Source organism: Humulus lupulus, chromosome 5 (genome assembly GCF_963169125.1).
Source record: "Humulus lupulus chromosome 5, drHumLupu1.1, whole genome shotgun sequence".
NCBI lineage: Eukaryota > Viridiplantae > Streptophyta > Magnoliopsida > Rosales > Cannabaceae > Humulus > Humulus lupulus.
The window spans coordinates 201,636,480-201,650,676 of NC_084797.1; the positions used below are offsets into that span (position 1 = coordinate 201,636,480).

At 33.9% G+C, this 14,197-nt stretch overlaps 1 long non-coding RNA gene across 1 annotated transcript; it reads left to right on the forward strand.

The window, feature by feature from the left end:
* Window positions 1-621: 621 nt before the first annotated feature.
* On the forward strand, window positions 622-3,600 carry LOC133833918 (uncharacterized). The gene is made up of 6 exons (XR_009893209.1): window positions 622-1,041; window positions 1,716-1,779; window positions 1,903-2,004; window positions 2,603-2,798; window positions 3,027-3,264; window positions 3,365-3,600. It is a non-coding gene; the product is annotated as an uncharacterized LOC133833918 (long non-coding RNA).
* Window positions 3,601-14,197: the final 10,597 nt, after the last annotated feature.

A 14,197-nucleotide genomic window follows, 5' to 3' on the forward strand; every position in this document is an offset into this window, starting at 1 on the left:
CCCTCTTAATTCATATTATCATTTACTGGAATAAATAAGAATATATATCCAATTGGATGAAAGGTTTATCCAAAAATTTGGTAGATTTAAAATAAATTATGATTTAATTATAATATTTGGGATTAAAAGAAAGAATTTTGATAAGTCAAGATTATTGGATTAAAATGTTATTTAATTATAATTGGGATTTTTAAAAAATAAAATGAATTTAGTAAAGGACTTAATAGAGATGGTTTTTGAAATTTGGGGCCAAAAAGAAAATAAAGAAATTTATTTTATAATATGATTTTATTTAATAAAAGTAAAAAAACTAAAGATATTTTTCCCCCAATTTCCCTCTGACCTTGTTTCTTTTTCCCCCAATTTCTTCTTCTTCTTTATTCCCCGATTTCTTCAGCTGCTGCTCTATCCTACTCACTCCATCTTCTTCCCTCCTCCATCTGCATCGCCGTCCCTGTCAACGAAGCACCGAACGAGACAAACATTGTTGTCCCTGCATCCGAGCATATCATTAATTTTCTAGGCGCGACAAAGGCGTAATGCTTGGGAAGATTTGGGGAAGCAAGAACTTCCAGTGTCTGGGCCGATCTGGGTAAGCATCTCTTTCAAACGATATTCTTTCAGATTTGGTGCTTTTTCTGGCATTAGCATATTTGGTTGTTCTTGGTTGTTCTTTGTGGTGAATTTATTATATGTGGGAAATAGTTAAGTTCTATTATGGGTTTGATAATGGGTTTGGTTATTTGGGGCTTCTGCTCTGTAAATGTGAATTTGTAAGGGTATTGAGTCGTATTGTACCATTGTATGTCTTTGTATTGTAAAGGAAGAAGAAGAAGAAATTAGGGTAAAGCTATGGGCAGAAATCAAGATCGTTATATGGGCATGTTTCGTTGGTTTGTTTAACACAGTTTGGTTTTTTTCTTTTGTTCAACCAGGGGAAAGAATTTGAAAACTTAGGTGATTGGGTGTCCAAAAACCATTGATGGTGACTTGAAATGCAAAGAATTCCCAGCATGTTTTGGGTTTGATACTGCTTGCAAGGTGACTGCAACTAAAAGAAATTTTTTACAACTTGAACCCTTAAATTTCTTTATGGTTCTTTCCATATATCGTGTAGGAAATTTTGGAACAACAATCTTTATTTTTTAGCAGATACAAACTTGAACCCCACTAGCTTGAAAATTGTATCCATGTACCTGATGATAATTTTATTTGTTGAAGCAATTTTTTTTTCACTGCCACTGTGTTATATTTATATTCCTAGAATCATCTTATTTACTTGCTAATTCATTATGGTCATGAACTTATGAATTTACTTTAAAGCATCAACCTTTACATGTTAAGAGAAGGAACTTCTCATAGAAAATTGTTTGCAGATAAGTTGGTTAATTGTTGTGTGGGCTATCAACTATAACTTGCAAGAAAATTTGGTGATGCTATGTTTTGATGAAATAAAGTATAATACTCAAAGTACCTTGTCCTGCTTAAAAAAATAATTAGGTGTTAAATTTATTATTCTAACAGGTTTATTTCCTGAGAAATTAAAAAAAAAAAATACTTCATTGGATCATGTATATAATACTGACTTGATTAGCCTAAGTCTGGTTCTGCCTGATTTTTCTTGGCATGAATAGCGTGACACTTTCTATGATATGCAACTAACAGATACACTGAAGGAAGCTATAATATAATGTGATGCACTTCATTTTATTCAGATATATGCATAAAGGATTGGAAATGTCATGATAGATGCCAGATCAACTGGAAAATATTATCACTGTAAGTATGCTGGTTGAAAGTCATGGAACATGTAGTGATTTAGCTTTTAGATTACAGTTTAACTCATCTTATCATTTGATTTGCACTCTAGTGAGCTTAACGAAATTTAATTGTCAACTACAGTTGTGCGACTTATGGGGCGTGCAGCTTCGCACATAACACTTGAATGTGCAGCTTGATCTTTTGGACACTTTACCTAGGGACTAAAAGCAGCAAATAAAAAGGGTAGAGAGATAAGTAAAAGGTTTCAAAGTATTGGCTTGAAGTCCAATTTTCCTAGTTTAAATGATGCTACTAATTTGAAAGACAAGGTTTCACAGTATTTGTGAAAATTTGTATTTTAATTTCCTTTAATCAAATATCTTAGTTCTGTCATAGACTTACATAATGAGATGTCTCTGCATAAGAGGTCCACATTAAGACTTCTAAACTAACATTGAAAGAAATTGTAATGAATACTATAATGGACAATGCAATAGGAGGTAGGTCCTTCCGTGTCTACTCAGTCAGCAAACTCTGTCAATATGTTTGAAACACTTAAAATGTTTGTTCTCTGTACCATCTCAAATTAGAATCCTTTACAGATTTATTTCTATACACCAGCATAATTTTTTCAACCACTGCTGTCGTTTTTTTTACATACTAGCAAAACCTTTTTCAACAAATGACATTTTCATACATGTTTGTTCCCTTGTAAATCTAGAGCCTAAAAATTCAAGAAGAGTGTTTTTAACATAATATTACATGTAACCATGAACTGTACCAAATCCATCTTCCAGCAATAACAGTCTAATACAGAGTGAATGGTTTTTACTGCTTGCAGGTTCAACATTGTTGGTCAGGTACTTTTGGCTTCTGAGAAGCATTACATTTTGTAGTTTCAAAGTCTTCAATATCTACTGAGAGGGCGCAATAATTTATAAAGAAAAGAAAATTGAGGATGGACTGTGCTTATAGTTGTAACCACACATTTCTGTTTTCTTATTGCAGTGGGCAGTCACAGCAAGTGGATAGAAAAGGTTGTAAACGAGACAATGTTTTTCTAATTTATTAATGTTTATTTTACTTGTGAAATTTAAAATTATTCAAAAGCTTTTATGTGGTTTCCTTGGAGCCTTTTTTTATTAGTTTGTGTGGTTCACTCTTCTCTCTCTTGGCATTTGCTTGAAGGTAATTTAGAAAAATATAAAATAAAATATACATGTATGAGTTAAGAGTAACGATGAATGTGTTGTTGGCCTATACAGGTGTACCTCGTCTTAATACACCTCCATTTTTGCCTAATACATCTCTGGCCACTGGCCAGCAATCAAGACAAAACGATAATTGCACCAAGGCCAATCCGGGTTACTCCGAATCTTGTTAATAAGCTTGAGGATCTATCTTAGCCATGGACTCGATCTCCAAAAAAATAAAAAATGGAACCTGTAGTGGCAACATGGCATTTCATTTCTTCAGACCCTCCTGCAGATAGCTCAACCATCGGTATGTTTCATTGACTAAGAGACTATTTTGCTTGCAAATTTATTTTTTCTGGGTATGTTGCCATCGTCATGTTTAAAATTCTCTCATGAAGAAACCATAGATCCTTCCCGTTTCAGGGACACCATGAAACTTGCTCCAATGCCCGATTCATATGACTTGGATAGAGGATTGCTTTTCTGTGCAAGCAATACAAGAATGGACTGGAAGATAAGTTAGAAGTCTCTTAATCATTTTGAAATTATGACAGTGAGAACTTGAATAGAATTATTTATATAACTCTTATGTTGATAATTCAGGCTTTGTTGGAGAATAAAGGTTTCCCAGTTATAGTTGGAATTGGTCTGTTGAACTACTCCCTCCCTCCTCTTGTTGTTGATATTAAACTTGGCTGGCTTTTCTGCTAGCACTTACATATTAAAGTATGTAAATTGAGTTGCATAGGATTTTCTGAGTAATAATTAACATGCTTATATTCTATTATTAGTTCCATTTGAGTTGGAATCTAATTTCCACTCAGTGGATGAGATAAGAGACATACTCGATCAGCAACTCCACCCTTTCTTGGAATATATACTTTTTTTTGTGAAGGCTCAAGAATGTTCTGTTATTTTGCTGCAATGATGTCTTGTACTTTTATGAATTTTGAGTAGAAGTTCCGTGAAAAAGAAAATGATATTCATCTTTTTTTTTTAGAATTAAAACTTGACGTAATTTCCTTTTATTAATCTGATTTATTAATACAACAAATTCTCATCTAGTTATTTACATGTAATGACCCACTAAACTAGACTTTTGGACCATTAATGAAACTATACATACAAATTCTTACTAAAACTTACATTTGCAAAAATACCATAATTTTATTAGGTAACTTGAAGAAATAAAAGTTACTTACATAAATACCAAAAAGGATATGGGATCCCATTGTCTTTAAAAACAAAACATGATTTAAGATAAAAAGACATTACATAAATAGTGCGGAAAATACATGTAAAAGACATAAAACAGAAACTACATCCTCGAATCGAATAACGCTCGGCCCCTTGACTCCATTCACCATCGATACACATCCTCTAAGCGTCCACGAATCTTACCGCCTCTTAAAGCTATTTTCCTGCACATAAAACAAAAAGGAATGAGCCTAATGCCCAGCAAGGAAAATCTAACACATAGTCATAAACATAATTTCATAAGAAACATAAAGACTTAACATAATACATATAACATACACTTATTATAATGGCCATTATTACTTGGGGTCCCATAGACTAAACAAGTCATATGCCCATGGGGTTAGTGGGGTCCTACTAGCTAAGTAGGTCATATGCCCATAACCCATTTGGGGTCATGTTAGTCATATGGGTCATATGCCCAAGCCTACAAACATATATACATACATATCATAACACATTTAATAACATAAAACATAAGATAACATAAACATATAACATATTGATTCTAGCCTATTTTCCTTACCAAAGTTACCGGGATATGTGGACTGAGTTGGGACTTTTTGGAACACTCCTAATAACCATTAGAAAGAGTGAGTCTAAAGAAGAAAAGAGATGAAATGAAAGGGATGGAAAGACTAAACCATTTGAAAAACATGCTTACCGAAACTTATGTGCTCAAGAACTTAGTTTTCCTAACCAAAATAAGAATGAGGTTAGGGAACTGAATAGAAGGCTATGAGAAAGAAAATAACATAAAACAATGAGCTAGAGTTTTGGTTTACCTCAAAGACTTGAAAGACCAATCTACACCACAACCGAAATACTATAGAACCTCACTTCCCAAAGTGTTTGATAAGCTTATGATGTTTAAGATTATGATTTTCCCAAACCAGGTGTTTACACTCTCACACTCACTTAACACTAGCAGCTTCTGAACTTAGAGCAAAAGGTGAATAATGGCTGGGTACTAGGTCCTATTTATAGAGTTTGGGAATGAAAGTATCTTGATTTTACTTGAATAAAAATAATGGCTTTTTAGGTGAAAATAATTTGAATAATCGTTCAGCAGAGGCTGAAGACTCGTTCAAAAGATGCTGGACTTATGAAGGAGTTTGAATGGCTGAAAGGAAAAGAATTCAAAAATGTTTGAAAACATGCTGGAGGAGGCGATATATCGCCCCCTGTGGGCGATATATCGCCTGGACTATTATTCCCGAGGCGACCGTGCATCATTTCGTGTTTTCTGTATCAACTTGCTGCGATATATCGGCATACGCTGAATATTTAAACACGAAATTACACATTTTTAGCTAAGTTTGAATGGGGTAAACAGCCTTGACTAAGCCCTCAACGTATTCAAAGCTGCTGACTGACCTTAAAGCATTCAAATTTTACCCTTATTTAATTTAATCCTCAAAAATACTTAATCCTTAATTACCCATTCATAACATGTGCTTAAAATCCTATTGGTTGATATCTAAACCTTATAATATAACAAATATTATCCTTAATATCAGTCATATAATCAAACCTTAGGTTATACTTAATATTCTTAAACTATAGGTTAAACTTAGAAAATCTATAAGTACTACTATGAGTGTCCAAATAATTCCCGGTCTGAACCAAAAATCCACAGTTACAAAGATAATACTATACATACTATAATACTACTAAACAATTTGCTAAGTAAAGTTCTTGGACTCTACATTACATGCATTAAAGTGTTAAGTTACAATTATGCATAGGTTTGTTTTCTGTTTTGAGCTGTAGTTTAGCTTCCTGAAATCTTTCCCTGATCTCTCATCTTTGTATTTTTCCCATCAATACAAAGAAGTTTCTTTTCCAAAAAATAAAAAATTATGTACATTTATTTTTGGTGTGTGACGTTGATTTTGTCTGTGAAACTGCGCATGTTCCCTGAGTATTCTTTCTATTTAAATGAAGAAAATGCTCCTAACTGAATCAACGAACCTAGTCTAAAATATAAATTTCTCTATATATATATATATTTATGGCGACTTGAACTCCTTACTGTTCACAAACACATACTCATCCATCCACCCAAGACCGCTTTGAGCTAGCCTCAAGTGGCCGTTAGGTCTAAAATAATAAAGTTACTCATTTTCTTGTTCATGAAATGACTATACTATAGGTTTCGTTATTCAATTGAAAGTTATATTTTGGGATTGATGCATGAGCAAAGAAAATAGGGCAAACTAATTGAGATTGGAACAAATGAAATCCTATAAACATTATATATTTTAGTTTCTTTTTAAGTATAAATATAATATCATTAACTTTCATATATGTAGTATAATATATTCCGAGTTGTGCGATAGAGAGATATCACACTTTTTAGGTTTCATTGAGCCATCGTGGTCATCGAGAATTGGGACAAATTTGGATAATCGGGCTGAAATTGTCTTAGAGAGTATATGGGTCAAACTTTGTTAATGCCATATCATTTCTTGTAAGTAAAATTTTCATTTAATATTAATTTTACTTGTACCTTCTGATGTTTATTTTAATAACTTTTTTATTAAATGCAGACATCACTGGATGTTAGTGATCATTGATCCAGATGACCATGCATGTTACTATCTTGGTCCACTTAGAAAATCTCCTTCAAATGATTTGAAGAACCTTATGAATAGGTATAATACATTTGAAACTCATTTTAAAATATAATATGGTTATTTGATATGGAAATAAAAAATTAATATGATCTTCATATTGATGTATATATAGTGTATTTTCACACATTAAGCAAAAGACAGGAAGGAATGAAAAAAATTACAAGTGGAAAATAGTCAATTGCCCTCGTCAAACATCGTTAGTAGAGTGCGACTTTTATATCATAAGGATGATGAAGGACTATTTCTTGAAAGAGACACCCATGCGATGGCTAACTAGTAATGTAAGTATATATTATTATTATTGAACAACAATTCTATTGAATTTAACTTCCGACTTAGTATTTTTATTTTGTGTTTTGTTGTGTGGTGGGAAGAATACATATTACACTTGACGAAATTAATGAAACTCGAAATGAATGGGCAACCAAGCTTCTTGAGCAGATGAGTCATAACTAGAGTAACTTTTGAAATCAGAATTAAAAAATATACTAATTGTAGTTTTTAGTTAGCACTTACATAGTTATTCCAACTGTATATTTTGATCTTGTAATTTTTAGATTTGGAACATACTGAGTTCTATTGATTTTGTCTGCCTATTGATTCTGTCTGATCTATGTTGTAATTACACAGGAAATTATGAATGAATATAATGGTTAAAAATAGAGAAATGAAAAAGTTCTCTTATTCTACATGGGACGTCGGTCTAAGTAAAACTATCGTCTTATGTATTGCAGGGGACGATGCTTACATATAAATTGTCATCTCATGTACTATAGGTGGATGACGCTTAAGTAGGAACTGTCGTTTCATTTACTGCAATGGATGGCGCTTGCATAGAAACTGTCGTCTTATGTACCACAAGAGACAACATTTGTATAGGAATCATCGTCTCGTGTACGACAAGAGATGACACTTTTATTTAAACTGTCGTTACATGATTTACATGGCATGACATTGCATGGGACGAAGGTATTAGAACCGACGTATGAGAGTCCATACGACGGTTTAAAACCATCGTCCCATGTCAATTTTGTAGTAGTGCTTGTATCCTTTTTGTCGCAGGGTATCACCAAGAAACTGAATTTTTCTTCAATTTTCTTCACAACCTTCCAAAGTATCCTTAGCATCACCTAGACTAGAGTGGGCAATTTTCAACACATGAGATAGATACAAAAAGAAGAATAATAGAAGAGAAAACTTGAGGCTTAGAAAAAGACTTATGCTGTAGAGAGAATCTAAAATCTAGAGCATCAAGAATAGATCTTCTGATTTTCTTTCAGATAGTCTTTTTGTTAATGTTTTCAACTCTCACTTAGCATTCCTTTTATAGGCTCAATTAGGTAATTTCTTTTAATTAAAAAATCAATAAAATAATAGATAATATCAGCCACTAGGTTGAAATTCTCATGGGCTTTATAAGTCTGTTGGATTTAAAATCAAGGCCTATATTTTTTTCTATTGATTTAATTAATTAAATAATTATTTGAACCTTGATTTAAACTTATTTATTAATTTAGACACCAATTTATCTTAATTAATAAATCTGCCCTAATTTCTCTTTTCTTCTCTAAATTACATAACTCAGTGAAACTATCCAAAATTGACCTAGTAAACTATGATAATTCCAATTGTTAATTAAATAAATTAATTGAGACTATCTAGATGATTTTATCCAAGGTACAGTGGGGACCATGGGCCTATGAAATCAAGCTCCAATAAGTTATCATAAATTTACTAACTTTTTAATTCCTCGTGACTCCACTAAAGACTTAGAATTGCACTCTTGAATTCATAGAACGCTCTATAACAAATATAGATACATTATTAATTATCCATTGTTACAGCAATAATTGTCACTTAATCCTCTATAGACGGTCTACAATGAGATGGGACTAAAATATTATTTTACCCCTCATTGTATTTTATCTTGAAAACACTTAGTTCCTTGTAAACGATATTTCAATAAACTAATATTAAATATTGAAATGAGATCTCTATGATTTAGCACCTTGAACCAAACTAAAATGAAACCATCGTTTTACTTCTTCATCAGAAGCTATAGATGTTCATATCTATGATTAACACTCCCACTCAATTATACTACCGAGTTCCCAAGTTGAAAGTATGGGCTAGTTCGTAGGGTAAGCTAGTAACGAACAAGTCAAAGAACTCAAATAATACAATCAGTTAGAATACTAACCACTCAGAATTGAAATTGAATTAACCTATGGCAACTATATGATATGACTAGAATAGATAATAACGGTATGTTTAATTATCCTATCTACTATCAATATCGGTCCAGTCCGATGTAACAAATACATCCAATCTTATCTACTTTACTAAGGTTTTGGAAAAAACATAACACTGCGACATGTAAGTAGATCATATCGTAGATTGGCAGTTAGTGTAAATCCTGTGCACTGACTAATCTTAGGACTAACTTATTTTGAACATATAATCATATTTATATTCTACTGTGATTACGTCACTATAAATATGATTAGCTATATGCTCGGGATTTAATAAAAGTTTATATTAAACAAATAATTATGAAAATAAAACATGTGAGCAAAGTGATTGACCAAGTCAAAATTGATTTCTACTCTTTTATTGATAGTAAAATGAGATTACAAAGAAATTGAGTTTTAATTAGGGCATAAAAGCCCAACAAGCTTCCTCTTGCACTAATTGAAACTAATGCCTTAATTATACTAATCCCATTTACTTGATATGCTTATCAAACGCAGCTTCTGGCAATGTCTTCGTAAATGTGTCTACAAGATTGTCTTCATATGCAATCTTGATAACCTTCACATCTCCCCTGGCCACATATTCTCGAATTATGTGATACTTCCTTTCTATATGCTTACTCCTCTTGTGAATTCGAGGTTCTTTCGAGTTGGCTATTGCTCTTATGTTGTGACAAAACAACACAAGCGGTTTATCCATTTCTGGAATAACACAAAGATCTAAATAGAACTTCTTTAGCCAGACTATTATCTTAGTTGCTTATGACACAACTATGTATTCAGCCTCCATGGTGGAATCTAAGATCGCATTCTGCTTTACGGTTCTCCATATCATAGTTCCACCCCCAAGAGTAAACACCATTCCAGAAGTAGACTTCCGATCATCGACATCAATCTAAAAATCTGAATCGGTGTAGCCTACAGGGTTCTAAACACCACCCTTGTAGACTAACATATAATCCCTAGTTCACCTTAAATACTTTAGAATGTGCTTAACTGCTATCCAATGTTTTGGTCCTAGGTTTGATTGATACCTGCTCACTTCTCCCACTGCATAGCAGATGTCTGGTATAGTACACAACATAGCATACATCAGACTTCCAACTGCCAATGCGTAAGGAACTTTTCTCATTGCATATTCCTCTTTAGGATTCTGGGGAAACTGCTTCTTTGAAAGATGAATTCCATGGCGAGACGGCAGACATCCTTTCTTGGAATTTTCCATTGAGAAAAGTTCAGGCACTTTATCAATGTAAGCTGCTTGAGATAGAGCTAAGAGTCTGTTCTTTCTATCCTAATGATTTGGATACATAGAACATAACTTGCTTCACCTAAATGCTTCATCTGGAATTGAGTGTTCAGCCAATTCTTCACATTTGACAATTTCTTAATGTTATTTCCAATGAGTAAGATATCATCTACATACAAAACCAGGAATACCACTGTTTGATTTGCCTTCAGTTGGTAAACACAAGGCTAATCAATATTTTTTTCAAAGCCATATGTTTTGATTATTTCATCAAACCTAAGATTCTAGGAATGAGAATCTTGCTTAAGTCTATAAATAGACCTATTCAATTTGTAAACTTTTCCTTCTTGTCCAGCTACTTTAAATCCTTTTGGATGATCTATATAAATGAATTCGTCAAGCTTTCCAATAAGAAAAGTTGTCTTCACTTCCATTTGCCAGATCTTATAGTTGAGAGCGGCTGCTATTAATTTGAGGATGTGAATGGACTTGAGCAAGGCTACCAAACTAAAAGTCCTCATAGTCCACGCCTTCTCTTTGGGTATAACCCTTTGCCACTAATCGAGCTTTATAAGTTTTGATTTTTCCATCAACACCTCGTAGATCCACTTGCACCCAATGGCCCTAAAGTCACTAGGCGCTTCCACAAGATCCTAGACAGAATTTGAGTACATGGACTCCATTTCCTATTTCATGGCTTTGAGCCATAGTTCTTTTTCGGGGCTAGTCATTGCATGTTTGAAAGATAATGGATCATCGTCACTAGTGTCACCAACAATCATATTGGTTTCACCATCCAAACCATAGCGAACTAGGTTCCTAGAAACCCTCCCACTATGACGAGGCTCCGTGACTGTTTGCTCAGGAACAGTGGTACTTTCTTCATTTAAATCGAATTGCGTCGGTTGTACATGAAGAGTGGGAATTTCATCATTAACTCGCATTGATGATGATTGAACATTGGTTGGAGTCAATTCTTGAACCATCTCCTCTAAAACTACTTTGCTGCGTAATTTGAAGTTTTGGACATAGTCATTTTCAAAAAAGTAGCATTCGTAGAAGTAAACACTTTCTTTTCTGAATGACTATAGAAAATTCCACCCCGAGTACCTTTGGGATAGCCAACAAACATGCAAAATTTAGTTCGCGGTTCTAGCTTTCCTTCCTTTTTCCTCAGGATGTGGGCGGGACACCCCCAGATTCTATAATGGCGTAAACTAGGTTCATGACCATTCCAGTGTTCTAAAGGAGTTTTGGGGATTGATTTAGACAGCACGGCATGGAGAATGTCGTTCGTGATTTCAATTGAATGTATCCAGAATGAAGTTGATAGAGTTGAGTAACTAAGCATGCATCTAACCATTTCCAATAAAGTTTTGTTTCGGCGTTCCGCTACACCATTTTGTTGCGGAGTTCCTGGGGCAGTAAGTTGTGATAAAATCCCAAGTTCAGTTAAATGATCTTGGAATTTCATATCCAAATATTCTCCACCCGTATTAGATCGCAAGATCTTTAATGTTTTACCTAATTGGTTCTGAGCCATCGCTAGGAATTCCTAAAACTTTAAAAAATTTCTGATTTCCTATGCATTAGGTAAAGACATGAGTATCTAGAGTAATCGTCAATGAAAGTGACAAAATACTCAAAACCAACCTTGGCTTGTACATTCAAAGGTCCACAAACATCTTAATGAACAAGTCCAAGTTGTTCCTTGGCCCTATCAACCTTTGCAGAGAATGGATGCTTGGTCTGTTTGCCTTCTAGACAAGATTCACAGACAGGTAATTCACCTAAGGTGAGTTCCCTCAGAGGTCCGTCCTTTGTAAGTCTTTGAACCCTATCATAGCCAATGTGACCTAGTCTCAAGTGCCATAAATATGTCATGATATCGTTATCGGTCTTTTAACTTTTATTAGTCCTAGGTTTAGCTACTTTGATTAAATCATTGTTAAGAGCAAGGGGTTCGTTAGGTCGTAGAATCTAAAGCCCATTTTACAAACATGCAATACACAATTGTGATCCATTGAAGGAAATAAATATATTAGAACTTGTGAAAGTCATAAAAAATTGTTCTAATTGCAATATGGAAACTGAAATTAAATTTCTACTAAAATGCGGAATAAAAAATACATCATTCAAAATTAAAAATTTATTTCCGAACTTCAGGCAAGCTTTTCCTCTGGCTTGGACCGCAACGAACGCTCCATTTCCAACTCTAAGCTTTAAGATGCCTTCGTTCACTTCCTCCCATGATTCAAGAAGTTGTAAAGAGCTACAAACATGGTTAGTAGATCTAGAATCAATAATCCAAACGAATTTATCATTCTCTAAAACATACATTTCTAAGATATATGAACTATAATCATTACCTTTGTTTTGCACTGCTAGAAGCTTGGGGCAGTCTTGTTTCCAATTCCCATTCTCATTACAGTGAAAGCATTTACCTTTACCTTTCTTGTTATTTTTCTTCCCCTTAGGCATTTGTGCATTTGGTTGTGCACTCGTCTTTGCAACCTTTCCAGACTTGGGGTTGTTGTTTTGTCCATCTTTCCTCTTGTTTCCCGCTTTCAAAGACAAAGCGTGGTTTGCTTCAGCCTTAGCTGGATCAGCAGCAATAGTAGTAGTCTTCTTTTCTCATCCCTTACTTGGTCCACCCATGATAGACTCTAAAGTCTGAAGCTCATTCATGAGATGTGCTAGACCATAGTTGAGTTTATTCAACACATAGTTGGTGGTGAACAACAAGAAATCCGGAGAGAGACTATTGAGGATGAAGCCGACTTGATTTTCCTTATCTATTATTGCTCCATGCAGTTCAGCTTCCTGAAAGTAATTTGTCATTTTGATCAGATGATCACAAACATGTTTAGATGGTGCCATCCGAGCATTGGCATATTTCTTGGTGGCCTAAAAATGAGTCTGCGCTGACTTGGCACCAAAAATGTCTTGGAGCTGATCCATGATTTCGTAGGCCGTATCGACATTCTACATCTTTGTCTTGAGAGTGTCGACCATACTAGTCAACATGTAGTGCTGCGCCTTGTTGTTAGCCACCTGCCAACGCTCATACTTATCCCTCACAGACTTGGTAGCTCCTTCAGCTGGAACTTCCGGGGATTCCTCAGTCATGACGAATTTGGAGTTGTCACCAATCAACACATTGTTGATGTTTTGCTTCCATTTAAGGAATTTTTCTCTAGTGAGTTTCTCCATAGAAAGTTGAGAAATGATGAGAGTAGACACATCCATAATGATACTACAAATTATCAATAAAATAGAAATCAATTACTTTTGCTCAGTAGAACTTCTATACACTCTAATTTGAAGAAACAACACAACATATACCATAAATATGTAAGATATGGAAAAAAAAATACCAAAATAATCATATCTCTATTTCTCTATGTTTTTAACTATTCTATGATATTGTTGTCCTGGTTGGCGAGAGTAAAAAAATATCATTAGTTAAATAGAGTTGTAAACTCATTTAATAATGGGCACCATTATTAACAACCTACTATTCGATCAAAATAAGAAAACAAAATATCTTATTTTATGAGCTAGACCCACAGTTTCGATAATCAATAGATTTAATCTTAGCAGTCACCGTAGGGGTGAGTCTAGTTGAATTTGACCTATAATTATCTATCTTTCAAAATCTAACATTGTCAAAATAAATAATGAACACCTTCCATAGGGGGACGAATCAAAGCGTCTCGAGGTCCCATTAAGCTATTGACCTTGTTAAACAAACGGTGGAGATCGAATATAATTTTTAAAATAAGCTCATTATAATAATAGTATTTTTATTATTTTTTGAAAATTAATAACTATGGTTCTCTA